At 35.8% G+C, this 27618-nt stretch overlaps 1 protein-coding gene across 5 annotated transcripts in view; it reads left to right on the forward strand.

Annotated features, from left to right (window-relative positions):
* The window catches only part of RABGAP1L (RAB GTPase activating protein 1 like), a 734005-nt gene that overhangs the window by 49328 nt on the left and 657059 nt on the right, over positions 1-27618 (forward strand). Inside the window, exon 2 of one of the 5 annotated variants that reach the window (XM_077157041.1) lies at positions 27469-27561. The exons of the other annotated variants lie outside the window; for them this stretch is intronic. The gene's annotated coding sequence lies outside the window, so the exon portion shown is untranslated. The remainder of the gene's footprint in view (positions 1-27468; positions 27562-27618) is intronic. 5 annotated transcript variants of the gene reach the window in all.

Raw genomic sequence — 27618 nt, forward strand, 5'->3', positions numbered from 1 at the left:
ATTTTTGTTTCTTCACTTCAGCATTTGTAGAGTTCTACTTCAGTCTCATCTTCCAGAGTTGTTAGCAAGTGTAGTTTGTCCTTCTATTTGATAAATCTCTGGGGTGTTTTTTTCAAGGGTTGTTATACGTTCACCATGTCAATCAAACAAAAAGTATTTTTGAGTTGAATATTTGCTGGCCTTTTAAAATTATAGAGTTGGCTCAGTTGATCTTTGAGCAATTATATGACAAAGAGAAAGACATGTGCATAGTATAGCATCTGCTACACAGTGAATTTAATAAGCGATAGCAACAGTGTGGGCTTGTTTGGTGGTTTTGTGGCCTCTGGTTAGATTGTTTTACTATCCTTGTGACTTTGGATAAGTCATTTAGCATTCTATTGTTTCTTCATTTATGAAAAAGAATTACTATTAGGCCTACCTCATAAGGGTCGGTGTGAGGGTTAAATGAAATTGAATAAAGTGTGTAGTACAAAATAAACACTCAATAAATGTTAGATATTTTTATTGTCTGACTTTTTTTTTTAACGTGCCTTGTTCCATAGTGAAAAACGCAGGGGTCTTTCGAGTCTGATTGGCTTTTGAGTCTTGAGGATTGTGTCTTGGCTCACATATCTACTAATCCTGTAACTTTGGGCAAATTACTTAACTGTTTTTTTTTTCATATCTATGAAATGACTATAATAGCTACCTTGTGAAGTTTTTGGAAGTATTATAAATACATAGACAGGCTGTAAGTGATAATTATTATAGGCATAGTACCTATATTCAGGTTGAGTGTATTTTCATGAGTTGGCATTGTGAGTTAGCTGGCTAGCCCTGATGTTTAATGGCCAGCTGTGAGTACTTAGTGTTCAATCACGTCAATTATGCTTTTCTATAAAAAATCCAACTTGTAATAACAGTGTAAACGTTTTCTTATTTATAATACTCTCAGGTCAAATATAAATTAATGTATATTAGAATATATATTTTTTGTTTGTGTTCTTTTATTTATTTCTTAAAACAAAAGTAAAAGCAGAATCAGTATGGGCTTAGAATAGAGATGTTATTGTGATCTCTCCTAGTTGCCTTCTTGCCCATCTCTCCTGGTGTTTTGATTGCTAAAGCTGCTGGAATGCAATATACCAGAAATGGATTGGCTTTTATAAAAGGGGATTTATTAGGTTACCAATTTACAGTTCTAAGACTGTGAAAATGTCCAAATTAAGGCATCCAGAGAAAGATGCCTTGACTTGGAAGAAAGGCTGCTGGCATCTGGAATACCTTTGTCAGCTGGGAAAGCTTGTGGCTGATATATACTGGTGCTGGCTCTCAGTTCACTGCTTTCAGCCTCTAGTTCCAGTGGCTTTCTCTCTAAGTGTCTGGGTCCTCATTTAGCTTCTCCAGGATAAACTCTGGATTTCATCTCTTGGTTTAGCATCTCCAAACATCTGTGTCTTGGTTTCATCTCTCTGCTCTCTGTGTTGGCTCTCCAAGAATCTGTGCTTTCTCCAAAATGTCACTTTCTTAAAGGACTCCAGTAAGTGAATTGAGACCCATTTTGAATGGACAGGGTCACATCTCCATGAATACAATCTAATCAAAAGTTCCCACCCAATAACAGGTCTGTCCCCAAAGATTGGATTAAAAAGAACGTGGCTTTTCTAGGGTACCATTCTAGTTTGCTAGCACCGGAATGCAATATACCAGAAATGGAATGGCTTTTAAAAAGGGGAATTTAATAAATTGCAAGTTAACAGTTTTTAGGCTGTAGAAATGTCCCAATTAAAGCAAGTCTATAGAAATGTCCAATCTAAGGCATCCAGATAAAGATACCTTGATTCAAGAAGGCTGATGAATTTCAAAGTTTCTCTCTCAGGTGGAAAGGCATTTGGCAAACACAGTCAGGGTTTCTCTCTTGGCTGGAAGAGCACATGGCGAAATGGCGTCATCTGCCAGCTTCCTCTCCATCTCCAAATGTTGCTTGCTAGTGGACTCTCTGCTTCATGGTTCTGTGGCGTTCTCTGTTGTGGCTTTCTTGTGGCTCTTTAGTTCTTTGCTCTCTCTGAATTCTCCAAAATGCTTCCTCTTTTATAGGATTCCAGTAAACTAATCAAGACCCACCTGAATGGGTGGAGTCAAATCTCTGTCTAATCAAGTTTAATACCCAAATTGATTGAGTCACATCTCCATGGAGATAACCCAATCAAGTTTCCAACCTATTTGCTGAATAGGGATTAAGAGAAATGATTGCTCCCACTAGATTGTTTAGGATTAAATCATGACTTTTCTAGGGTACTTAAAGCCTTTCAAACTAGCACAGGTACATAACAGTTTCAAACCAGCACAACTGGAAGAGAGAAATCTTGCTCAGTATGGTGCTGTCTCTAGGACTTGGTTTGTAGAAAAGTGATAGCCATCTGTCTTTTGAAGTGGATGACTTAGAACTTGTCTTGCCTAGACAACACAGAACTCCTAAGCAGAAGTGGTGGGTGATTCTTCCATATAAACCATTATGAATGTAGTCAGTGGAATCAACAGCTTATCTTCTGACTTAGGTTTGCAAAGTCATGCTGTTTCACAGGGCTCTCAGATGTAGAGAATGTTAATGGATAATGTTAGCAACAGGTTTGCACGTACATTCAGATATTGGCTCTGGGTTGACTTGTGTTTCCTTCAAAGTTTAGTCTTCTTATTAAGAAGATCAGCATGAGATGAATGCTAAACATAAGGTCCTTTTTGTCTTTTCTGTGTCTTTCTTGCCTTGGACGTATGATTTTGTTTGCTTTTGGCCAGAGGGATTTTCTGTTTACAGCAGTTAGAATGTCCCCTCCACTTCCTATGAAATATGCTTTCTCTTCCTGTTGTTTTCTTTAGTATGTGACTTTTAGTTCTTTGCCTTGAGCTGCTTTGACTTATTTGTTTCTTATACTGCTGTAGCTGTCCACAGACTGCTTCTGCCTACAGGGCAAGTTCTAGTGAGCCTGAGAAGAGTTTCCTGGTTCAGTCTTTGTATCTTCCACCTGATTGTCACTGTTTTGGTTTGTTAAAGCTGCAGGTTTGCAATATACCAGAAATCAACTGGCTCTTACAAAAGAGATTTGTTAAGTTACAAGTTTACAGATGTGAGGCCATAAGAATGTCCAAATTAAGGCATTCAGAGAAAGATACCTTGACTCTGAAGAAAGGCCAATGGTGTCTGGTGTTTCTCTGTTATATGAGAAGGCACATGGTAACATCTGCTGTCTTTCTTTCCTGGCTTCTGGTTTCAAAATGGCTTGCTCAGCTCCTTTGGGTCTTTCTGCTATCTGTGTTGTCTCTGAGCTCTCTCTCTCTCTCCTGTGAGCTCTTTTAAGGACTCCAGTAAATTAATTAAGACCTACCTCGAATAGGTGGAGTCACATCTCCATGGAAACAACCTTATCAAAAGGTCCCACCCAACAATGGGTCTGTCTCCTGCCCCAAGATTAGATTAAAAGAACTTGGCTTTTTCGGGGTATATAACAGTTTCAAACCAGGATAGTCAACAACATATAGCCAATGCTGTATATACATAAGGGCTGTTTTTCTTCCTCCAGAACAGAGTCAGGGGCATTCAGTGGCAGCACAGGCTGGCTCTATATCAGGCCAGGAAGGGTGAGGGGAAGGTTCCAGCAAGGTTGCCATGAGCTTCTCCTTCAGTTTTTTAAAACCGTGCATTTTCTTTTTTCAGTGCTTGCCCATTTATTGCAATCCTTAACCTGTTTTCTGGAGTTCTGAGTAAGATGACTCTGCCAGTTTTTGTAGTTTTGTAGATCTTTAAAGATTCTGTGGGGGGATAGCACCCTGGAGTGTGTCTTGTTCGGTTTGAAACCTCTTAATAGTTTTAATAATTTTCCAGTTGATACTTTCAGATTGTACAATAATATTACATTAAAGATATTGTGAGACCAAAATAGCAGTTTCTGTATGAAGTAATCTCATTTTTACATTTTGCATTTTAAACAATCTGTGATTGTAATGTGATGTTTTTATTGCCTGAATTGTATAGTGCTTCTTAATTTCATTCATTTATTCAACACATCTTAAGTATTTGCTATGTGTAAGGCACTATTTTAGGCACATGTGTGTTTGTGCACTATAAGCCAAGAGGCTCTTGGGTGCTGATAATTGAATTTCTTCTTCTGATGGGCTAAAAGATATTAAGTCAGGCATATCTCAGATTTACTCATAATTCTAGTAAACCCGAAGGTACTAGAATTTCAAAATCAAAAGTGAGATCTTTCCTTGTAGGCGTTAATGGAAAAGAAAAACAAATAATTAAAAAATAATATGTGATGTATCTCCTTGAGGAATCACTGGGGCTCTTCTAGCTGCTGATCTTGTTTAGGTCAAATAATTGGAGAGAGTGACAGGGAAATCTTTCAGTCTTTCCCTTAGATTTAGGCAACCACGTCTGATTTTCAAGTTTATGGACTTTTGATTCCTACCATGAATTTCTCTGTGCTAGACCCAGCAAAATGGGTGATGATTTCTTTGTTAACTTTGTGCCAGTTTTGTAGGAGGTACACAATTAATATTAATTCATTCCCTTTCCCCCTAATTCTGCTTGGTGATGTTCTTTGATATGCTTTTACAGAGTGTATTCTGTGCAGGGTAGAAAAGACAGCCTACTAGAATTCAAATGTTCGTAATAGTGTAATAATTACCTTTCCTTGGAAAAGTAATATGCTAGTGAATAGATAAGTAGATTCTGCTTCTGGCTCTGTAACTTTAGAATTCTTTACTTTTTCTGTGCCTCAACTTTTTGAATATGTATTATGTTTCTTCTTAATTCATAGATATATTCTGAAAATAATTAATTAACTTACAGATTTTTTTTAGAGTTCGGAGATCTTGGAAATCAACTGGTCCAACCCATTATTTTTCAGATAAAGACACCATTGTGTTCATGACTTTTCCATGGACATATTGGAACAGAAAGAGCTCAAGAGTTTTGACTGTTTTATATACTTTGTGCAGCATGACCCCATACAACATGGCACTTCCTTTTGCAAGCATTAGATTGTGACCTAAAAATCACAAGATTTTGGCTTTGTTATACCGACAGAGGAAGTGGAGGCTACAGTTATGTGGACTTTTTAGTGTGTTCTTCGTGTGATGGATATATTTTTTTCTCTTTGACCATATGCTTCTAATTGCTGGGCACAGCTGTTCTTTAGTTTTAAGCGAAGTTTATGGACCACCGAATTGTACAGCTGATAGTCTTTGGTTTCCTGACAACAGATGACTAACATACATAATTTTGTCAACATTGATGATTATAATTATAATAGAAAAACTAAAAGAAAAATCTAGAGTCCAAGTCAATACTCATTAAAAATTTTGAGTGTTTTTCTTTTCCAAATATTTTTCATTTATATTATGGTCTAGGAGATGTTCCTTAATAAGCTTCTCTAAGTTATGGCATAGTACATGGGGACGGCTTTACACAACTAAGTATACTTAGAGTTGAATATTAGTATTAGAAGGTTAGTCTACTGAAATACATTTTAATTAAATGGCCTATGTGGTAGTTCGATTCAGTTGTCAACTTGGCCAGGTGAAAGCACCTAGTTCTGTTGCTGTGGACATGAGCCAATGGTAGGTGAATCTCATCTGTTGCTAATTACATCTGCAGTTGGCTAGGAGGCGTGTCTGCTGCAATGAGTGACGTTTAACTTAATTGGCTTGTGCTTAAATGAGAGAACGCAATGTAGCACAGCCTAGCAGCTTGGCATTCCTCATCTCAGCACTTGCAGCTCAGCCCAGGCCCTTGGAGATGGAGAAAGAAATCACCCTGGGGAAAGTTGTCGGAACCCAGGGGCCTGGAGAGAAGACCAGCAGAGACCATCCTGTGCCTTCCACGTAAGAAAGAACCTCAGTGGAAAGTTAGCTGCCTTTCCTCTGAAGAACCAACAAAATAAATCCCCTTTTATTAAAAGCCAATCCGTCTCTGGTGTGTTGCATTCCAGCAGCTAGCAAACTAGAACAGCCTATAAATGAGATTTATAGAAATGACTGGATTTTTTAGATAATAGTTGAAGCAACTGTAGCAGTATTTCCCTGAGAGATTGAATTGTAGTATTCTTTTTATTTACTCTAGAGATAGTATTATAATCCTGAGGAAATTAAAAATGTAGAAGAAATTAAAAATAGTAGTAGAAATTAGGTGTAGTAGTCATAGCTATTGCTCTGATAATGTTATATGGCAACACTAAAGAGTTTGGTGGCTTACAACAACAAACTTTTTTACTAATTCATGATTCTGTGGGACTGCTAGGATTGCTGTGTTTTAGATTGTGAATTGGATTTAGTTCTTTTTCACATGTCACATTTTGAAAACATTAGCTTTCTTCTCATAGTAAATGTCAGAAGCTCAAGAGATCAAGCCAAATCACTGAAGCACATTTAAAGTCTCTGCTCAAGTCTTGTATACTGATATTACATTTACCAAGGCAAATTACATGCCTAAAGCCAAAGTTATTGGTGGGGAAATATACTCTTTTTCATTTAGATGGTTGTAATGTCACATGGTTAGGACCTTGGATGTATAATTCTAAAATACGGAGGGAGTAAATACTTGGTAAATTAATGTTGATAATAATCCAGTCTACCATAGTCACAAAAACATTTCACCATCTTAATACAGCTTTTTAATTAAATTTTTCCTTTATTACTATTTTTATAACATAGAATATTATGTAGCAATATTCATCATGTACTTACATTTTAAAATTACTGTTTGTTTTATGATGGCTTCCTGTTTTGGTTATAAAACATTCTTTCATGCCTTTTTTTCCTCCTTGCTCCTGGCTTCCCTACCACTCAGGCCTGTGTTCATCTACCCCCAACCTTTGTAAAGCTTGATCACTGTCTTCCCCTGGCCTCATATATATATATATGTTTTTTGATAGATCTTCACACACATACATTTCATACATGGTGCACTATCTATGGCTCACAATATCATCACATAGTTGTGTATTCATCACCATGATCATTTTTTAGAACATTTACATCATTCCAGAAAAAGAAAAAAGAAAAACCTCATACATACCTTTTTTTTTACTCATCTGTCCATACCCTGTATAGATGGAGCAACAGACGCAAGGTTTTCACAATCCCACAGTCACATGGTAGAAGTTTTATCTTTGTAACTCTTCTTCAGGAATCAAGACTGCTGGAACACAGCACAACTGTTTCAGGCACTTCCCTCTAGCCACTCCAGTATACCATAAACTAAAAAGGAATATCTATATAATGCATAAGAATAACCTCTAGGATAATTTCTCGACTCTGAAATCTCTCAGCCACTAAAACTTTATTTTGTCTCATTTCTCTCTTTCTCCTTTTGGTCAAGAAGACTTTCTTTCTCAGTCCCTTTATGTGGGGTCCTGGCTCATCCTGGGAGTTCCGTCCCATGTTGCAAGGAAGATTTATATCCCTGGGAGTCATGTCCCAGTAGCGGGGAGGGCAGGGAGTTCACCTGCTGAGTTGGCTTAGAGAGAGGTGTCACATCTGAGCAACAAAAGAGGTTCTCTGGGGGTGACTCATAGGCCTAACTTTAAGTATGCTTAATGTATTCTTTACAGGAAGAAGTTTCATAGGTGTGGACCCCAAGATTGAGGGCTCGGCCTATTGACTTGGTTATCTCCACTACTTGCGAGAATACAGAAATTCTCCAAATGCAGAAGTTGAATATTTTCCCCTTTCTCCCCAGTCTCCCAGTATCTTGCAAATACTTCTTTATTCACTGCCCAAATATATCGGGGCATCACATTAAACTGGACAAACCAGCAAGCTCTCATACCCTATTCAAGAGTCCATGTACTTATGGTGTTCAACTAAACTCACCATACAAATTAAATTAAGAAATGCAGTATCCAAAATATAAATTTTGCACCAAATAAACATCTCTCCCTTTGGTCTCACACAGAAATTGACATTTTAAAATATGGAGCATATCATCCTTTACCCTATGTTCTGATTAACCTATCCAGTTCAGCTTCATTCATATCTATACTCAAAGTCTGATCATATTTTTAACTTTGTAAATAGTTCCTGTATGGGGTACTGCTGACTTTCACAGGTTCAGAGTTCCAACTATGAGTCTCAGGTGTCAGATAAATACCCACAGTTTCTGGGAACGACCAGATTATAAATAATCAGCTCAGTATCTCAGAATTTAGAAATAACAGTTACATCTCTTGAATATATGTGACTGCTATAAGAGCTTATAATCTAGGACCCTTTGTAATATGCCTGGCCCTGTATTTTATGGATTACTATTATTATTATTATTTTCTAAATTATAGTGGTAACATATATATGACATAAACTTTCCCATTTTAAACACTTTGAAGTATACAATCATTTGTAATTACATTAACAATGTTGTGGTATAGTCACCACATTCCATTACTAAAACTCTTCCATCACCCCAAACAGAAACTCTGTACCAGTTAAGCATCAACCCCCCCATTCCAATCTCCTGTAAACTATTATCTGCCTTCTGTTTCCATGAATTTATACATTTTAGTTATTTTGTATAAGTGAAATTGTACAATATTTGTCCTTTCGTATCTAGCTTATGCCACTAAACATGTTATCTTCTAGATCATCCATAGTGTGGCATGTATTGAAACATCATTCATTTTTATGGCTGAGTAATACTCCATTGTAGGTATATACTATTGTTTGTTTATCCATTCATCTGTTGTGAACATTTGGGTTGCTCCCACTTTTGACTATTCTGAACAACGCTGCTATGAACATTGGTGTACAATTCTGTTTGAGTCCCTGCTTTCAGTTTTTTTTCATGTATACCTAGAAGTGAAATTGCTGAGTCCTGTGGTCATTCTGTGTTTAACTTTTTGAGCAAACCTAGCTGTCACCATTCTAGTGGGTGTGAAGTGGTATCCTTTCGTTTTGATTTGCATTTCCCTACTAGGTAATGATGTTTAGCATCTTTTCGTGTTCTTATTGGCCGTTTGCATATCTTTTTTTGAGAAATGTCTGTTTAAGTCCTTCGCCTGATTTTACATTGGGCTGTTTGTCTTTTTGTTGTTTAGTTGTGGGAAATAATTTTATCTTCTGGATATTAAACCATATCAGATATATGATTTTCAAATATTTTCTCCTGTTTTGTACACTGTCTTGATGATGTTCTTAGATGCACTAAAGTTTTTCATTTTTATTAAATCCAATTTATCTATTTCTTTTTCTTTTGTTGCCCATGCATTTGGTGTAAAATCTAAGACTCCATTGGCAAATTACAAGATCTTTTAAGATATTTTCCTATGTTTTCTTCTAAGAATTTTATTGTTTTAGCTCTTATGTTTAATCATTGATTTATTTTGAATTAATTTTTGTAAATGGTGTGAGGTAGAGATCCACTTTCATTGTTCTGTATGTAGATATCCAGTTTTCCCTGTCTTCTGTGCCTTTTAAATCATCCTTTTGACTGTAAGCACCACTTGTATTATCCTGTATTTTTCTGTAGTTACTTCAAGTAAGTCTCATCTCTTCCGTTCTTGTCTCTTCCTTTTTCCCTTTCTTTTATTCTTTCTTCTCACTCACCACCATTGTATATCTGAAAAATTATTAACTTTTCAGATTCTTTTCTTGTCCTTTTCTTAGAGTTCTGTTTCATACCTCCTATATGAAACCATACTGCCATCTGCAGCCTGTTTAAATCTATGTTTTATGGCTCCTTTTGCTTGTTGGGATTTATTAGGCTTCGTATGACAGAAGCTCAATTTAAACTCCTTATGAAAAAAAGAATTTATTGGAAGGCTACTTGGATATTTCATGGAATAAAAGGACCAGTGGATTTACTAAGACTGAGAACAGGAAGAGATGGAGCTTTGTTTCAGGAATGACTCAAACAAAGGAATAGGGCTTGGTTGAGATACCCTTTCACCTGTTGGTATCTACGATTTGTTTTTCTCTGTCACTGCACAATGGGTCTTCTTTATATGGGGAAAAACATGGCCACCAATAATTCCCAGCTTACATCTTAAAGTTTCTGCTGTAGGAGAGACACTGTATGATAAATTATATGGTTCCCAATATAAAATTTTTAGGAATTAGGCTAAATGGTCTAACTTCAATAACATTTCTTATTTCTACCTCTGTAATAGGATTACTGAAGTCATTCTAATTCGCATGCCTAACAGTCCCCACAGTCTATCCAAATTTGGACTTACTCATACTTTTAGGTTTCTATTTTAGTTCAGGAACCACTTGAAAATGAATAGGTACAAACACATAATCTAAAAGCAAGAAGCAGGCTAAGAACATATGGCACAGAAGGAAATTGGACCATGTACACTAGGATTTTTATATTTTTGAATATCACCACTTATTTTGGGAAGAAAATAGCTTCCAGTTAGACTTGGCTGAATATTGTTAGACTGTCTATTATATGTGAAAAATTGTAGTTTTAAGCATTCAAGTGGTGTTAATTTAGACATCATCATTGCTCATTTAACCAAAATTATGTGGCATTAAAATAAGATTAGAAGTTATTTTACTTAGTAAAATTGATAGAATTGCTATAGGTACAGGAGATGTGTTTAAGTGTTCAATCTCGTCCAATCCAAATATTTTATTGAACTCCTCTGGGTTCGGAATCATGGAAAAATAGATGGAGAAGAGAAATATATATATCAGATTTTTTTGTAGCACTGATAATTTCTCTGTCCCTTATTCTCAAACACCTTCAGAATATCCTGGAAATCACAATGTGCCTGGACTATATAAGGTACAATATTGTCTTTTGCACCTGTGAAGACATACAAATCCTTTGTCAGTTTATACATTTTGATATTTGGATTGTAATAGGCCAGTCTTTTACTAAATGTTTTAAGAAGCAGTTTTGCTTTTATCCACTTTTCTGTTTTACATACTGGGTTGAAATGGCTGCATTAATCTTGAGTTCATAGAACAGTGGGCTCCACATTATTTAAAAGACTCCTAAGAATTTTCCAGCTGTTGTTTCTTTTGATTTGAATAATGAGAAATTACCATATACAAAGAGGCAGTAACATTTTGCTTTGGCACACTGTTGCATAGTAGAGGGTTTAGTAAATTATATTTTGAGTTGACTTGTTGAAATGCAGTTAAGGAACTGATTGGATTCTTTTTCATATACCGTAGAATGAGAATCTTAAGAATAATTGACTTTAGTATTTATTCAGTCCAACTTTCTACTTGATGCAGGACTATATCCTGCTGTATTCAAAATGATAGATATGTTTGTTAAACAGATATTTACTGAACCCAAAATATGTGCGCACTCTGTGCTGAAAATGAGTTGGTGGATAACATAAAAAAAAACATAGTTCTGTTTTTTTTTTTTATATAATTAAGTGGTCTAGTTTGTAGTTGTTTGCTTGTGCTAGTTTGAAACTATTATGTACTCCAGAAAAACCATGTATTAATCCTGATCCAATCTTGTGAGGTCAGCTGTTTCTTTTAATCCTGATACAGCATTTTAGGGCAGAAACTTTTGATTAGATTATCTCCACAAAGATGTGACACACCCAGTTGTGGGTGTGACTTTTTAAGCAGATGGAGATGTGACTCTGACCGTTCAAGGTGGGTCTCGATTAGTTTACTGGAGTCCTTTAAAAGGGAAACATTTTGGAGAAAATTCATATGCAGACACAGACACAGATGTTTGGAAATGCAGATGCTTAGAGTACAGTTATTTCAGAGCTGACAGAGCATGGATGTTTGTAGATGTGTGGGGTGCCAACAGAGAGAGCAGATGCCTAGACACAGGCAGAGCCCAGTAGATATCGCCATGTACCTTCTCTTGAGATACTAAGCAAGCCAGAACCCAAAGCTGTGTCCCAGAGGAACTAAGTGAACTCACAGTTGCTTAGAGAGGAAATTGCTGGCATCAGAAGCTGGAAGCAGTGGCACTAGGAACAAGGATCAGTAGATGCCAGCCATATGCCTTTCCAGCTGACAGAGGTGTTCCAGTCAGCATCAGCCTTTCTTGAGTGAAGGTTACCTCTTGTTGATTCCTTAATTTGGACATTTTCACTGATTTAGAACTATAAACTTGTAACTTATTAAATTTCCTTTATAAAAGCCATTCCATTTCTGGTATATTGCGTTCTGGCAGCTTAACAAATGAATACAGTGCATAAGTAGTTGCTCACTCAGTCTCAGAGGTTATTGCTTGAACCTAAGTACCGGACTTGATTGAAAAAAGATCCCTATTTTATCACTTAAAAAAATTCATTACTTCTTATAAACAGCTTTTTTGAGAAAATTCACATACCGTACAATTCATCCATCTAAGTTGTACAGTTAAATATTTTAAAAGTATGTTTGCAGGATTGTATAACAATCACCGTAATATAATTTAGTCCTCCCTAAACAAAATGCCATATCATTAGCAGTCAATCTCTATTCTCCTCCTATTCCCCAGCCTCACCTCAGTCTTAAATAACCACTAATCTACTTTTTTGCCTCCAAGGATTTGTCTATTTTAGACATTTTGTATAAGCAAATTTGGTCTGTTGTGACTGGCTTTTTTTCATTTAGCATATTTTCAAGGCTCAACCATGTTGTGACATATATCAGCGGTTCATTTATTATTATTTCTGAATAATATTCCATTGTATGGATATACCACATTTTATTTACCCATTTAACAGTTAATGGACATTTGGGTTGTTTTTACCTTTTGGCTATTAGGAATAATGCTTTTATGAAAATTGTGTATAAGTTCTTGCGTGAATGTATGTTTTCATTTCTCTTAAATGTGTAACTAGGAGCAGAACTGTTAGATGAAATGGTAATCACCTACTTTAACACTTTGAGGGAGTACCAAACCATTTCCTTAAGCAGCTGCACAATTTTACCTTCCTACTAGCGATATATAAGCCATCCTAGTGGGTGTGAAGTGTTATTTCATTGTGGTTTTGATTTGCATTTCCTTAGTGATTAATGGTGTAGAACATCTTTTCATGAGCTTATTGGTCATTTATGTCTTCTTTGGGAAAATGTCTATTCAAATCCTTTGACTATTTTTGAATTGGGTTATTTTGCTTTTTAAAACAACTTTTGAAATGACTTTAATTTAGAATAGATTTAGATTTACAGAAAACTTTTGTATATAGTACAGAGAGTTCCATGTACCCTACACTCAATTTCATCTATTATTAACATTTTACATTAGTGTGGTATATTGGTCGTAATTAACAAACCACTATTGATACATTATTCTTATTAACTGCAGTCCATACTTTATTCACGTTTTCTTAGTTTTTACTTAATGTTCTTTTTCCATTTGATCGATCCCATCCAAGTGATACATTGCATTTAGTTGTTGTGTCTTTTTAGGCTCCTCTTGGATGTGGCCGTTTCTTTGGCTATGACAATTTCTTACATTTCCCCTGTTTGTGAAGACTGACTTCTTTCAATATTGATCAGTGTTTTGTAGAATTTCCCTTAGTTGAAATTTGCTGGTGTTTTCCTCATAATTAGACTGGGATTACATAATTTGGGGAGAACGTGGTAAATTGTCATTTATATCACATCATATCAAGGGTACACACAATCAGCATGAATTATCATTAACAGCATGTTAATCTTGATCACCTGCTTGAAGTAGTATTCTTTTTCTCCCTGTCCATACTGTATTCTTTGGAAGGGAGTTACTATGTGTGGTTCACACTTAAAGAATGGAGAATTTATACTACACCCCCTTGAGGACTGGGTATCTACATAAATTATTTGGAATTCTTCTACATGAAACACCTGTCTGATTTCTCCCATTTATTCGATCATTTATTTATATCAGTATTGATGCATGGATATTTATTTTATACTTGGAGTTATAAGCCAGTGCTACATTATTTTGTTGCTCAGATAATTCCAGCTTTGGTCATTGTGAGCTCCTTAAGTTGACTCTTGTGTTGTTTTGATGTGCTTCTGTCAGTTTGTCTTTTGAGAGCTTCCTTACTTTTTTACACTACAAGATGCCCCAGGCTCATCGTGTATGTTCTCTGCCACATCTCATGAATTAACCATTTCTCCAAGGAGCCTTGATTCCTTTTATGGGCTAGAAACCAAGATCTGGAAACTGGGCATTCTCACTGCTATTGGGGTACACCTGCTTCTGGGCTTCTCAGATGACTGAGCAAGAATATATGTGTGTGTACTGCTCTGTTTATATACACATAATTATAAATGTTTCTATATAAATCCATCTGTTTCAATATTAGTGTAAACATGAGTTCATACTGATGTTTCCAGCTCTAATTCATTACTAAATGGATCATTCTAGCTTTTTCCCTTTGCTTAAATGTAACCTCCCACTTCAACAGTTAGTCATCCTTTAATTTAATTGTTCACTACCAGTATACATGTATAATACTTTCAGAAATGCTAGCCTATACTTCCTTGGGAGGTACTTTATCAACTAGAGTACAGTGTTTATATGTGCATGCAGTTTCTTTTCCCTTTAGTCTTAAATTCCACTTATTTCCAAAGTTATTTAGGTTGGAACCATCCCTCCCCGCCTCAAAAATTTTTTCATACATTTGTAACACAGTTTGGTTCTTTTGTCCCAGTCTCCATTCCATCCTGGGATTCCTTGGTAGGATATCCTAAAAGATTTCTTTGTTTTTATTTTTGTATACATTAAGGTTCACTTTTTCTACTGTTAAGTTCTATGGATTTTGACAAATGAATAGTGTTGTATATCCACCATTACAGTAGCATACAGAATGGTTTCACCTAAAAATATCCACTTGTGCTTCACCTATTCAACTATTCTCCCCCAAACACACTTTCTGGCAGTTACTGATCTTTTTACTGTCTCTATAGTTTACCTTTTCCAGAATGTCGTGTAAATGGGATAATACTGTATCCTTTTAGACTGGCTTCTTTTACTTAGAATATGCATTTAATATCTACCCATTTCTTTGAATGGTTTAATAGCTCGTTCCTTTTTATTATTTAATAGTTTTTGTTTGTATGGGTGTACTACATTTGTTTATCCATTCACCAATTGAAGGGCATCCTGGTTACTTTCAGGTTTTGGCAGTTATGAATAAAGCCTACTATAAACATTCATGTGCAGGTTTTGTGTGATAAGTTTTTAAATAAATTGAGCAAATACCTAGTTGTAGATTGTTGGATCATATGGTAAAACTATTTTTAGTTTTGTAAGAAATTGATAATCTGTTCTTCCCAAATGGCTGTACCATTTTACATTTCTATCAACAGTGAATGAGAGTTCTTGTAGCTCTGTGTCAGCAATTTTATGGTTTATGGTTAGGTTTTTTTTTTTTAATTCAGTCATTCTAATAGGTGTGTAGTGGTATTTCATTGTTGTTTTAATTTGCCTTTCCCTAATAATAATTGATATTGAATATCTTTTTGTATGCTTATTTGTCATTTGTATGATTTTTTATTGGGCAGATTTTTTTCTTATTGTTGAGTTTTACGAGTTCTTTGGATATGTTGAATATAAAACCTTAATTAGATAGGTTTTTGCAAATATGTTCTCCCAGTCTGTGGCTTGTCTTTTCATTTTCCTAAGAGTGCCATGCCTTTCATAGAGCAGAAGTATTTAATTTTAATAAAGTCCAGCTATTCACTTTTTTCTTTAAGTATTTTGTGCTTTTGGTGCTGTATCTAAAAGCTTATCACCAAACCCAAGGTCACTTAAATTTTTCCCATGCTTTATTTTAGATGTTTTACATTTTACATCTGAGTCTATGGTTCATATTGAATTAATATTTGTATAAGATATAAGATCTGTGTTTAGATTCATTTTTTTCCTCATATGTATGTTTAGTTCTAGCTTTATTTGTTAAAAAAGATTGTCCTGTCTCCATTGAATTGCTTTTGTAAAAAATCATTTGGTTATATTTATGTGGGTTTATTTGCAGGGTTTCAGTTCTGCTTCGTTGTTCTATGTGTTTATTCTTTTGCCAATACCACACTGTCTTAATTTATTTTAGTTTAATAGTAAGTTCTGAAATTGTGTAGTGTGTATCTACCAATTTTATTCTTCATTATTGTATTGGCTATTCTAGGTCCTTTGCCTTCTCATATAAATTTTAGAATCAGTTTGTTGATATTTACAAAATAGCTTGCTGGAATTTTGATTAGCGTTGAATCTCTAATTCAAGTCGGGAAGAATTGACGTCTTAACAATATTGAGCCTTCCAATCCTTCCAGTCCATAAACATGAATATTTCTTCACTTATTTAGATTGTTTTAAATTTATTTCATTAGTGTTTTGTGGGTATCTGCAAACAAAATTTATATATATTTTGTTAGATTTATACCTCAGTATTTCCTTTTTGTATGCATGGGCTATTGTACATTTTTTTTTAGCTTTCGAATTCCAGTTGTTCATTGTTTATGTATAGGAAAACAATTGACTTTTGTGTATTGGCCTTTTATCCTGCAACATTCCTATACTTGCTTATTAGGTCTAGGAATTTTTTTTTCCAGGGTGTTTTCTGACTAGACAACCATGTAATCTACAAACGGAGACAGCTTTATTTCTTCCTTTGCAATCTTTATATCTCATTTATTTTTCTTATTTCTCTATCTAGGATTTCCAGTATGAACTTGAATCACAATGGTGAGAGAGAACATCCTTACCTTGTTCCCAATCTTAGGGGCAAAGTGTATAGTCTCTCACCATGAAGTATGGTGTTAACTGTAAGTTTTTTGTATCAAGTTGAGGAAGTTTCCCTTTATTCCTATTTTACTGAGAGTTTTTATCATGAATAGATGTTGGATTTTGTTAAATACTTTCTCTGTGTTAATTGGACATGTTCTGATGATGGTTTTTATTTAGCTTGTTGATATGGTTGTTTATATTGATTTATTTTTTAATGTTGACCCAATTTCATGTATCTGGATAAATTACACTGTACATTTTTTTGGTCTATTATTTGTTTTGATTTTCTGATATTTTGTTGAGGGTTTTTGTATCTATGTTCCTAAGAAATATTGGTCTATAGTTTTTTTCATCTGGTTTTGATATTAGGGTAATGCTGGCCATGTAGAATTAAGTTGGTAAGTGGTCCCTCTCATTCTATTTTTTTGGAAGAGATTGTAGAGAATTGATATTCTTTCATCCTGAAATATTTGGTAGAATTCACCAGTGAAGCCACATGGACCTTGTGCTTTCTTTTTTGGAAAGTTATTAATAATTATTGATTAAATTTCTTTAAAAGCTATAGGGCCATTCAGGTTATTTATTTCTCCTGGTGTGGATTTTGATAATTTGTTTAATTCCTTTGTAGGTCTGAGAACAAATTTGCATGTTTTGTATTCTTTCAAACTCGTCGAAGTGTGTTTTATGGCCCAGAATGTGGTCTACCTTGAATAAAGTTCCATGTGAGCTTGTGTCAAAAGTGTATTCTGCTGTTTTTGATGGATTATTTTATAAATGTCAATTAGATCAAGTTGACTGATAATGCTTTTAAATTATTTGTATTTTTCTTGATTTTCTGTCTGGTCATTGAATCTGACAGAGGAGTGTCAAAGTTACAGGTATAACAGTAGATTTATCTACTACCTTTCATTTCTGTCAGTTTCATATATTTTGAGTTCTTTTGTTAGGTTCATACATCTTTAAGATTGTTATGTCATCTTGGAGAGTTGATCCCTTTATCATTATGCAATGCCATTCCTTATCTCTGATAATCTTCCTTTTTCTGAAGTTTGTTTTGTCTAAAAATTAATATAGCTATTCCAACTTTGTTTTGATTAGTGTTAGCGTGGTATATCTTTCTCCATCCCTTTACTTTTACCCTATCTGTGCCCCTATACTTTCTTGTACACAATATAAGGTTGGGTCTTGTTTGTTTGTTTTTTTTTGTCTTTATGTACTCTGACAATCTCTGTCTTAGACATGTATTTAGACCATTCACATTTAAAGTGATTATTGATATAGTTAAATTAATATGTACCAGGTTTGTAACTGTTTTCTATTAATTGCATTTTTCTTTGTTTCCCTTTTCCCTCTCTTTTTTTTTTGTCTGCTCTGGTTTTAATTGAACATTTTATTTGATTCTATGTTATCTTTTCTTGTAAAGTATCAGTAATACTTATTTTAAAAAGTTTTTTAGTTATTGTCCTAAAGTTTACAATATACATTTTAAACTAATCTAATTCTACTTTCAAATAGCAGGAGCTTGCATATAAGACGTGTATGTAGTGTAGCTACCCTTTGAAAGTCTACTCACAGATCCTTCATCCTGTACTATATTATGACATTGCTGTTATTCATCTAGTTTATTCATATGCTATAATCATCTAATACATTGTTACTGTTATAACTTTGAACAGTTGTCTTTTAGATCATATATTGTTGGACACTCTTCCTCTCTTTAAATAGATCTGTGTTTTTTGCCTATATAATTTTTCTTCTGCCTCAGGAACCTCTTTTAACACTTCTTGCAAGGCAGGTGTGTGGGTGATGAATTTCTTTAGTTTTTGCCTGAGAAAGACTATTCTTCCTTCACTGCTTTTTTAAAATTTGAATGTGGGTGGGGGATAATTGTACGAGTCAGGAATTGAACCCAGGTCTCCCACATGGCAGGTGAGAATTCTACCACTAACCTACCCTTGCACCCTCCCTCCTTCACCTTTTTTTTTTTTTTTTTTTTTTTTTTACTTCCTTCACTTTTGAAGGATAATTAAACTGTATACAGAATGCTAGCTTGGTGGATTTTTTTTTTCCAACACTTGAAATATTTTATTCCACCATCTCCTTGCTTATATGGTTTTTGATGAGAAATCTGTTGAAATCTTTTCTTTGTTTCTCTGTGGGTAATGGCTTTTTCTCCTTTCTGGCTTCTTTCAGGGTTTTCTCTTTGTGGTTTTTTTTTTTTACAATTTGAATATGATATGTCCTCTCTCTCCCCAATGTATTGTGTTTGGTTTTTCTGGGGTTTCTGGATCTAAGGTTTAGTTTCTGTCATTAATTTTGTAAAGTTCTTGTATACTAGTATTTTAGATATTTCATCTCTCTTTTCTCTTTCTTCTCCTTCTGGTAATCTGGTTGTATATATGTTATACTTTTGGTATTGTCCCACAGTTCTTGGATTTTCTGTTCTTTTCTTTCTTATTTCTTTCTTTTTTGCATTTCAGTTTGGAATGTTTCTGTTGAATGTGTCTTCATAGTGACTGATTTTTCCTTTTGCCAGCTGCTGGTGAGTCTCTTGAAATTATTCTTCATTTCTATTAGCATGATTTTGACTTCTAATATTTACTTCTGATTCTTTCTTAGGGTTTCCATCATTCTGCTTTACAGTGTCCAAATATCCTTGCATGTTGTCTACTTTTTCCATTAGAGCCTTGATAGAGTAATTGTGGTTATTTTAAATGTTTAAATTCTCTTAATTCCAACTACCGTGTTATATGAGTCTGGTTCTTATGATTTTTTTTTTTCAGACTGTGTTTTTTCTTTCCTTTTGCTATTCCTTTAATTTTCTGTTGAAAGTTAGACATACTATATTGGCTAAAAGGAACTGAGATAACTAGCCTTTCATTATGAAGATTTACAGTGATCTGATAGAGTTGTGCTTTTTAGAGGTGCTAAAGGCTTCACATTCCTCTAGTGTTCTTGTTTTTGTCTCTGCTTGATTTTGGACTTCCCTAAGTACTCCTCCTTGGAGAGAATGTCTCTTACAGCCCTTTCAGCTGTAAATGACTGTTATACTGGAGCCCTGTTGGTGTGGTGGTAAGATATGTGTGTGCGAATACCATTCAGTTAAATCTCAGACTTTTAATGAACCTGTATCTCAGAGCTGTAACCTTCACAAATGTCTCTCCATATGCCTTTTGTCCCACTAGCTACTTCCTGGCTGCAGCATTCCCAATATTTCCTTGAAGCCCTGACACCTGTTGACTGTGTTCTCTACTACCCTCTCTCCAACCTTAGATGAGACAGGAAGGCTGAAAGGGGCTGGAATGGAAGGAATTCCCTTGCTCCAGCTGGGATAAGGCTCTGGCAAAATCTTTTCTTCTGGAGAGTAGACCTTTGTTATGGAAAAGATTCTTGTGTGTTTCAGAAACTTAACTTTTCCTCTGCCATTCCAGAGTCAAGAGAGAATCTTTATTGGATCTTTACAGTTGGAAGCTGGTGTTCTTTCACTTTCACACTGAAAGTGTAGGGCTCTACCCCCTTACCCTACAAGGCTATGATCCCCAGGAGTTTTACTCTTAAGCTATTCAGCCTCCAGTGCGTTGTCAAAGCTATCATTTAAGTTTATGGCTCCTTGGCTTCTGCTTGAAGTAAGCAGATCTTGGCTGCTGTGTCTCTCTGGATATGTCTGTCTCTCCAGACTTTGGAAGAGTGGTTTGTTTTGTGACCTCAGTTCAAAGCCATTGAGTTTCAGTTTTTCCAGCCTTTTCTTGCAAGGATATGTTTGATGCCTTCCAGGCTTTTTAGCTGAGACCAGAAGTTGGGCTATTTTTGTTTGGTCTTTTTATTATTGATACAAGACCTTTACCAGATATATGATTTGCAAATATTTTTGCTCCTTCTGGGGATTTTCTTTTTATTTACTTGATGGTATCACTTATAGCACAAACATTTTAAATGTTGAGGTAATTCAATTTATCTATTTTTATTTTTGTTGCTTGTGTTTTGGTATCATATCTAAAGAAGCATTGCTTAACCCAAGGACATTAACATTTACTCCTGTGTTTTCCACTAAGAATTTTATTATTTTAACGTTTACCTTTAGGTCTGTGATTCATTTTGTGGTAGTATTTGTGTGTGTATGGTGTAAGATAGAGGAGTCCAACTTCATTCTTTTGCATATGGTTACATAGTTATAACAGTATCATTTGTTGAAAAGACAGTTCTTTCTCCCTTGAAATCTTTATTTTTGGCCCTTTTCTCTTGCCTACTGGAATATTTTAAAGTATTGATTTTGCCATTCTCATTTGTATATTTTTATGCAAATTTGATAAGCATGTCACGTCTCTATTTAGATCAAAACCAATTTTTAACACAATAGGATAGCATTAGACACCTTCTAAAAGTATCCCTAAGGCCCTTCAAGTCAGGGTTTTATAGTTGTAATCAGAGTTGTCTCAATTGTGATAGAATGTAAAGTTCTGGGCTGTGTTCTGAAGGGGCCATAAAATTGTACGTGGTAAGCGAATGTTTTTCTTGTTGGCCTCTCAGAGTATTTCACATTTCCTGACATTTCTTGAGTTAAAGAAAACTGTTAAAAATGAATTTCTTATTTGAATTGAGCTATCATTATTATTCATTAACAGACTAAATCAGAGTTACTTTAGGTTAACTTTCTTTCCCTTTTCTGAGAAAAATGCTTTGTGGGAAGGAGCTCCTACGTTTTGTTGGAGAAGGTTCACCGCATGGTGGTGTTCCCATGGGGCAGCTGCCAACTCTCGATCTCAAGGGACAGATGAGGAGACTTTAAGAGAAAGTATAATGTCATGGTTCAGAACATGCATTCTGGAGCCAAACTACCTGGTTGAATCCGGATTCCACATTTACTATTTGGAAGAACTTTAGCCTGATTGGTACTCTTCACAATTTATTCAGCATATTTTATGCATATTTAATGTGTACTAGGCACTATACTAGCCATGGGGTATTCTCTGGTAAGGAAAACAGAATTGGTATCCACTCTTGCAATCAAATGGGTTTGGCAGGATATATGACAGGTGCACGCTTAGGAGGGTCTTGCATTTGGTTTAATGCTCTCCTGCTGCCATTTTGAAATTCTTAATAACTTTTTCACAAAGTGCCCACCTTTATATTTTGTTCTGAGTCTGCAAGTTATGTAGCTGGTCCTAGGGATTACCTGAAAATAGACTAGTAAGCAAAGAGCTGTATAATCATGACATGTATAAGTGCTCTAAAGGAAACTAACAGGATGGAGAAGGGATTAGGGAGAGTTGAGAATTGGAGTTGGGATTAGCATCAGAGTTAGCTTCTGACTTCTCTGCTTCTTTTCCATATCTATCTCATATGGCTCTCACCCTCACTCACTATGATCTACCTCCCATGACCTCCTTTCTGTTACTCCATAAGCCCTCTCTCATGTCTGGGCTTTTGTCTTTGCTGTTCCTTCTTCTTTAGGGTTCTTCCCTTTCTAGTTCCTTCCATGGCTGACTCATTTTTATTAAGCTCAGATGTCACCTGGGCCCATATTGCCTCCTGCCTTCTCATCACCTATTATAGTATTCATTGTAGTGAGTGATACTGATTTATTTATTTTCTTTTATCTTATCTGTCTTGTTTATTTGAAAGTTGCAGGAAGACAGGGGCTAGATTGGTTTTATTTATTATTATGTCTCCAGTTCCCAGAATAGTTTCTGGCACATGTAGGTATCCATTAAATATTGGTTGAATGGATGAATGAAAGCTGATACCTGAAGGAGTCAGTCATATGAAAATAGTACACAAAGCTAAGACCCTAACATGGGAAAGAGTTTACTGTGGTGAAGGAGTTATAAGCAGAAAGAGGCAGGGCAAGGGCCTTGTAAGTAATGGCAAGGAGTTTGGATTTAATTTGAATTGTACTGAAAGGTTTTAGTCTGGAATTATTGTAATCCCATTTATTTTCCAAAAGACTTCTTTGGTAGCTCTGTGAAGAATAGATTAGAGGGGAGAAGACTGGAGGTAGTGGATGATTAAGGATGCTTGCACTAGGATAGCGGTAGTGATGAAGAAAAATGGTTAGATTTGGGGTTTATTTTGGAGGTGAGGTTGGGCATGGCTTGCTATGTGAGGAGTAAGGAAGTGGGGTGAATTAAGCATAATATCCAGGTTTCTTGTTTGACTAACTTTGTGGAAGGTGGTGTTTTTTACTAAAATGGGAAATCTAGAGGAGGAACAAGTTTGGATGAGATGTGGGAAATTCCATTTTGGTTACATTTTTAAAAAGATGCTAAGTGGAAATGTCAAGTAGAGAGCTGGAGTCTGAATCCAGAATTTAGAAGAGACATTTGAGTTGGGATAGAAACTTGGGAGACTGTCAGCATGTTGATGGTATTTAAATCCATGGCAGGGAGATATATCTTTTGGAGAGAATGTGTGGAAAGAGATCAGAAAAGGGCTCAGGACTTGAACCTGGGAAACTTCCAATATTTAAATATCAAGTGGAGAAGTAGCAGCCTGGTAAGGCCTTGAAGGAGGACAGGCCACACAAGGAATACCAGGAATGGATGGAGTTTTGGCAGTTGAGGATGTATATAGTACAGCCTGGAAGGGTACAGACATGACTTCTAACATGTTTCAGAAACAAAATGTGCAATGTGGGAAAAACCTTTAAAGAATAGATGAATGTGCTGAAGAATTTTAAAAAGAAAGGGCTTTAACATGCCTAACAGATTTTAGCTAGCCACCATTTAATTACACGAGCCTAGGATTATAATTATCCTTTAGTGCTGTTCTTGGAAATTTTGAGTTTTGATTAAGTTGAAAAGCGATTAATTTTTTACAGTGTAACTTGAAGCTGGAGGTAAATAATGTTTTGCTAAGAGTACATAATTTTAGTGTCGCTTAATGGCAAAATGTGATATTGTAGCCATATATATATGTGACAGTGAAAAAAAAACCTAATTAGAGGAAGAAAAGGAGATTATTTCTAGGGGGGGTTTAGTCATGGACCAGTAGGTTTAACTGTGTTTTACAAGGTTCTGTGTTCTTTAGTTCCAGCCTGCTTGTCCCTCACCTCCAATACTCCTTTGTGCACTGAGAAGATTTAGTTCTTTTTTGTCTTTCAGGTTTCAGCTCAAATATCTTCCTGAGAGTGCATTTTCCTACCAACTTACTTAAAGTTGTCCTTTTACTCCCCAGTTATTATTTATCATGTTATACTGTTTTGTTTTCTACATAGCATTTATAGCCATTTGAAATTATCTTATTTAGTTACTTGCTTGTTTCTTTACTACAATGTGAACTCCAGAAGAGGTGGCTACTTCTCTACCTTATCCATTTAGGCAATTCCAGTGTTGAGGATAGTGCCTGTTATATAGTATTTATATATCTTCAATTAAGATTAGTCATGCGACTCTATGAATTTATGGAAGTGACAGAAAGTATTGCATTTCTATGGTAAATAGAGGCCTGAACAGAATTACGCTGTATTTGATTGCCGAAACGTTGTTTGCAGCATGAATGCAGTGTGAAAGCTTTTTAACATAAAGTTTAAAAATTTGGTGTTCTTAACTGGTAATATGTATGGAAAAGATATGTGGCTTAGTGTGTTAAATTCTATATCAGTCAGTCAATTCAGTAACCCCACCCCCCCTCCATAATATTTTAAGGTGTGATACCAGTCAAAAGCAGTGTGTTCTCTGCCTCATGGGCTCAAATGCTCAATTCCTGAGAAACTGGGGTTTCAAATAAAGAGAGTTTATTGCTAGGCTGGAAGCAGGAGAACAGCCTATTGACCTAAAAATCTGTCTTCCTGAATTGCAGTAATTCTGACAGTTTTATAGTATCAAAAAAAAGGTTTTAGAATAATGAGCACAGTGGCTTGAGATGACAAGGATAGAGATTATCTACTTATCTACCATATGCGTATTAATTACATGTTTAGTCATAGAACATATTGCAAGAAAATGAGGCCTTAATATTATGATGGGTGTGATTTTTAGTATTATAATGAGGTAAAGGTCGAAGTAACAGTATAGGTTAAAGTTTGAGGTACTCTGCAGATCAGGTGGGCCCATTTTGGTTAGATCCAGCTTCATTTATCAAGATAGCTTTGGCTTTGAGGTGGGTTAGTTTTGTGCTGTCTCAAGGCCCTGCATTAATAAACATTAGGGGCATCTTTAGTGATCATAAGACTCTAAAGTTGAAAAAACAGATAAAAGGGGTACAAGTGAGGTCAGTCACAGGTTTTTGTAATCACAGGGACACAAGATAAAGGTTTTACAATCATTATCAGAGATCAAGGCAGCTGGATTACAGCTCAGAGATTTCAGGTATTTCCCTCTATCTACTCTACTATACCAGAAAGTAAAATGGAATATGTATATAATGATTCAGTAATCATAATCATTCCCTAAATCCTAACTTCTTTTTTTTTTTTTAATTTTTTTATTAATCAAAAAAAAAGAAAAGAAATTAACACAACATTTAGAAATCATTCCATTCTACACATGCACTCAGTAATTCTTAGTATCATCACATAGATGTATGATCATCATTTCTTAGTACATTTGCATCGATTTAGGAAAAGAACTAGCAAAACAGCAGAAAAAGATATAGAATGTTAGTATAGAGAAGAGAATTAAAATAATAATACTAATAAAATATATATATATATAAAAAGGAAAAAGAAAAAAACAAAAACAAAAGATACAAACACACAAACAAACAAACAAAAAACCATATTTCAGGTGCAGCTTCATTTAGTGTTCCAACCTAGTTACATTACACTTAGGTATTATTGTGCTGTCCATTTTTGAGTTTTTGTATCTAGTCCTGTTGCACAGTCTGTATCCCTTCAGCTCCAATTACCCATTATCTTACCCTGTTTCTAACTCCTGCTGGTCTCTGTTACCAATGATATATTCCAAGCTGATTCTCGAATGTCGGTTCACATCAGTGGGACCATACAGTATTTGTCCTTTAGTTTTTGGCTAGACTCACTCAGCATAATGTTCTCTAGGTCCATCCATGTTATTACATGCTTCATAAGTTTAGTCTGTCTTAAAGCTGCATAATATTCCATTGTAGGTATACGCCACAGTTTGTCTAGCCACTCGTCTGTTGATGGACATTTTGGCTGTTTCCATCTCTTTGCAATTGTAGATAATGCTGCTATAAACACTGGTGTGCAAATGTCCGTCTGTGTCTTTGCCCTTAAGTCCTTTGAGTAGATACCTAGCAGTGGTATTGCTGGGTCGTAATCCATTCTGCCATTCTATGTCTTTTGATTGGGAAATTCAGTCCATTAACTTTTAGTGTTATTACTGTTTGGATAATATTTTCCTCTACCATTTTGGCTTTTGTATTATATATATCATACCTGATTTTCCTTCTTTCTACACTTTACTCCATACCTCTCTCTTCTGTCTTTTCGTTTCTGACTCTAGTGCTCCCTTTAGTATTTCTTGCAGAGCTGGTCTCTTGGTCACAAATTCTCTCAGTGACTTTTTGTCTATAAATGTTTTAATTTCTCCCTCATTTTTGAAGGACAATTTTGCTGGATATAGGAGTCTTGGTTGGCAGTTTTTCTCTTTTAGTGATTTAAATATATCATCCCACTGTCTTCTAGCTTCCATGGTTTCTGCTGAGAAATCTACACATAGTCTTATTGGGTTTCCCTTGTATGTGACAGATTGTTTTTCTCTTGCTGCTTTCAAGATCCTCTCTTTCTCTTTGACCTCTGACATTCTAACTAGTAAATGTCTTGGAGAACGCCTATTTGGGTCTATTCTCTTTGGGGTGCGCTGCACTTCTTGGATCTGTATATTTAGGTCTTTCATAAGAGTTGGGAAATTTTCAGTGATAATTTCTTCCATGAGTTTTTCTCCTCCTTTTCCCTTCTCTTCTCCTTCTGGGACACCCACAACACGTATATTTGTGCGCTTCATATTGTCATTCAGTTCCCTGATTCCCTGCTCAAGTTTTTCCATTCTTTTCCCTATAGTTTCTGTTTCTTTTTGGAATTCAGTTGTTCCATCCTCCAGTTCACTAATTGTAGCTTCTGTCTCTTTAGATCTACCATTGTAGGTATCCATTGTTTTTTCCATTTTTTCTTCTTTGTCCTTCACTCCCACAAGTTCTGTGATTTGTTTTTTCAGATTTTCTATTTCTTCTTTTTGTTCAGCCCATATCTTCTTCATGTCCTCCCTCAATTTATTGATTTGGTTTTTGAAGAGTTTTTCCATTTCTGTTCGTATATTCAGCATTAGTTGTCTCAGCTCCTGTATCTCATTTGAACTATTGGTTTGTTCCTTTGATTGGGCCATATCTTCAATTTTCCGAGCGTCATCCATTATTTTCTGCTGGTGTCTGGGCATTTGATCAGATTTCCCTGGGTGTGGGACCCAGCTGGTTGAAAGGTTTTTCTGTGGAATCTCTGGGCTCTGTTTTTCTGTTCCTGCCCAGTAGGTGGCGCTTGTGGCGGTCGTTTGTCTGCGGGGCAGTCGGCCCGGGAAACCGCGCGTGGAGGCGGGGGTCGCTGGCCGCAGCTTGGGGGAGTGCTGGTCCAAATTGCCCAGCTGGCCCGAGACGCCAAGCGTGACGGGAGGGCCCCACTATCCAATGTTCCCAGTCAGACCGGGGAGCCACGTGCGTGGAGGGGACCCCAGTCGCCAGCCGCCCCAGCCGGGAAAATGTGCGCCCCTCGGGTATCTCACCGCAGTGGATTCTCCCTACCCGTTCAGCCGTTCCAGAATGGGGTACGCTGTCTTTTTGGTCTCTGTCGTGACTCCGGGAGCTGTTTCGTATTGTTTCTGTTTCTTTAGTTGCTTTTCGGGAGGAGGAACTAAGACCCGCACGTCTTACTAAGCCGCCATCTTCTCCGGAAGTCAGCCTAAATCCTAACTTCTTAGTTACAGGTATAGAATTTTACCTTGAGGGCATAAGTTTTTGAAATCATTTAGATGTAATTAGTA

This window comes from Tamandua tetradactyla, chromosome 4 (assembly GCF_023851605.1).
Source record: "Tamandua tetradactyla isolate mTamTet1 chromosome 4, mTamTet1.pri, whole genome shotgun sequence".
In the NCBI taxonomy this organism is placed as follows: domain Eukaryota; kingdom Metazoa; phylum Chordata; class Mammalia; order Pilosa; family Myrmecophagidae; genus Tamandua; species Tamandua tetradactyla.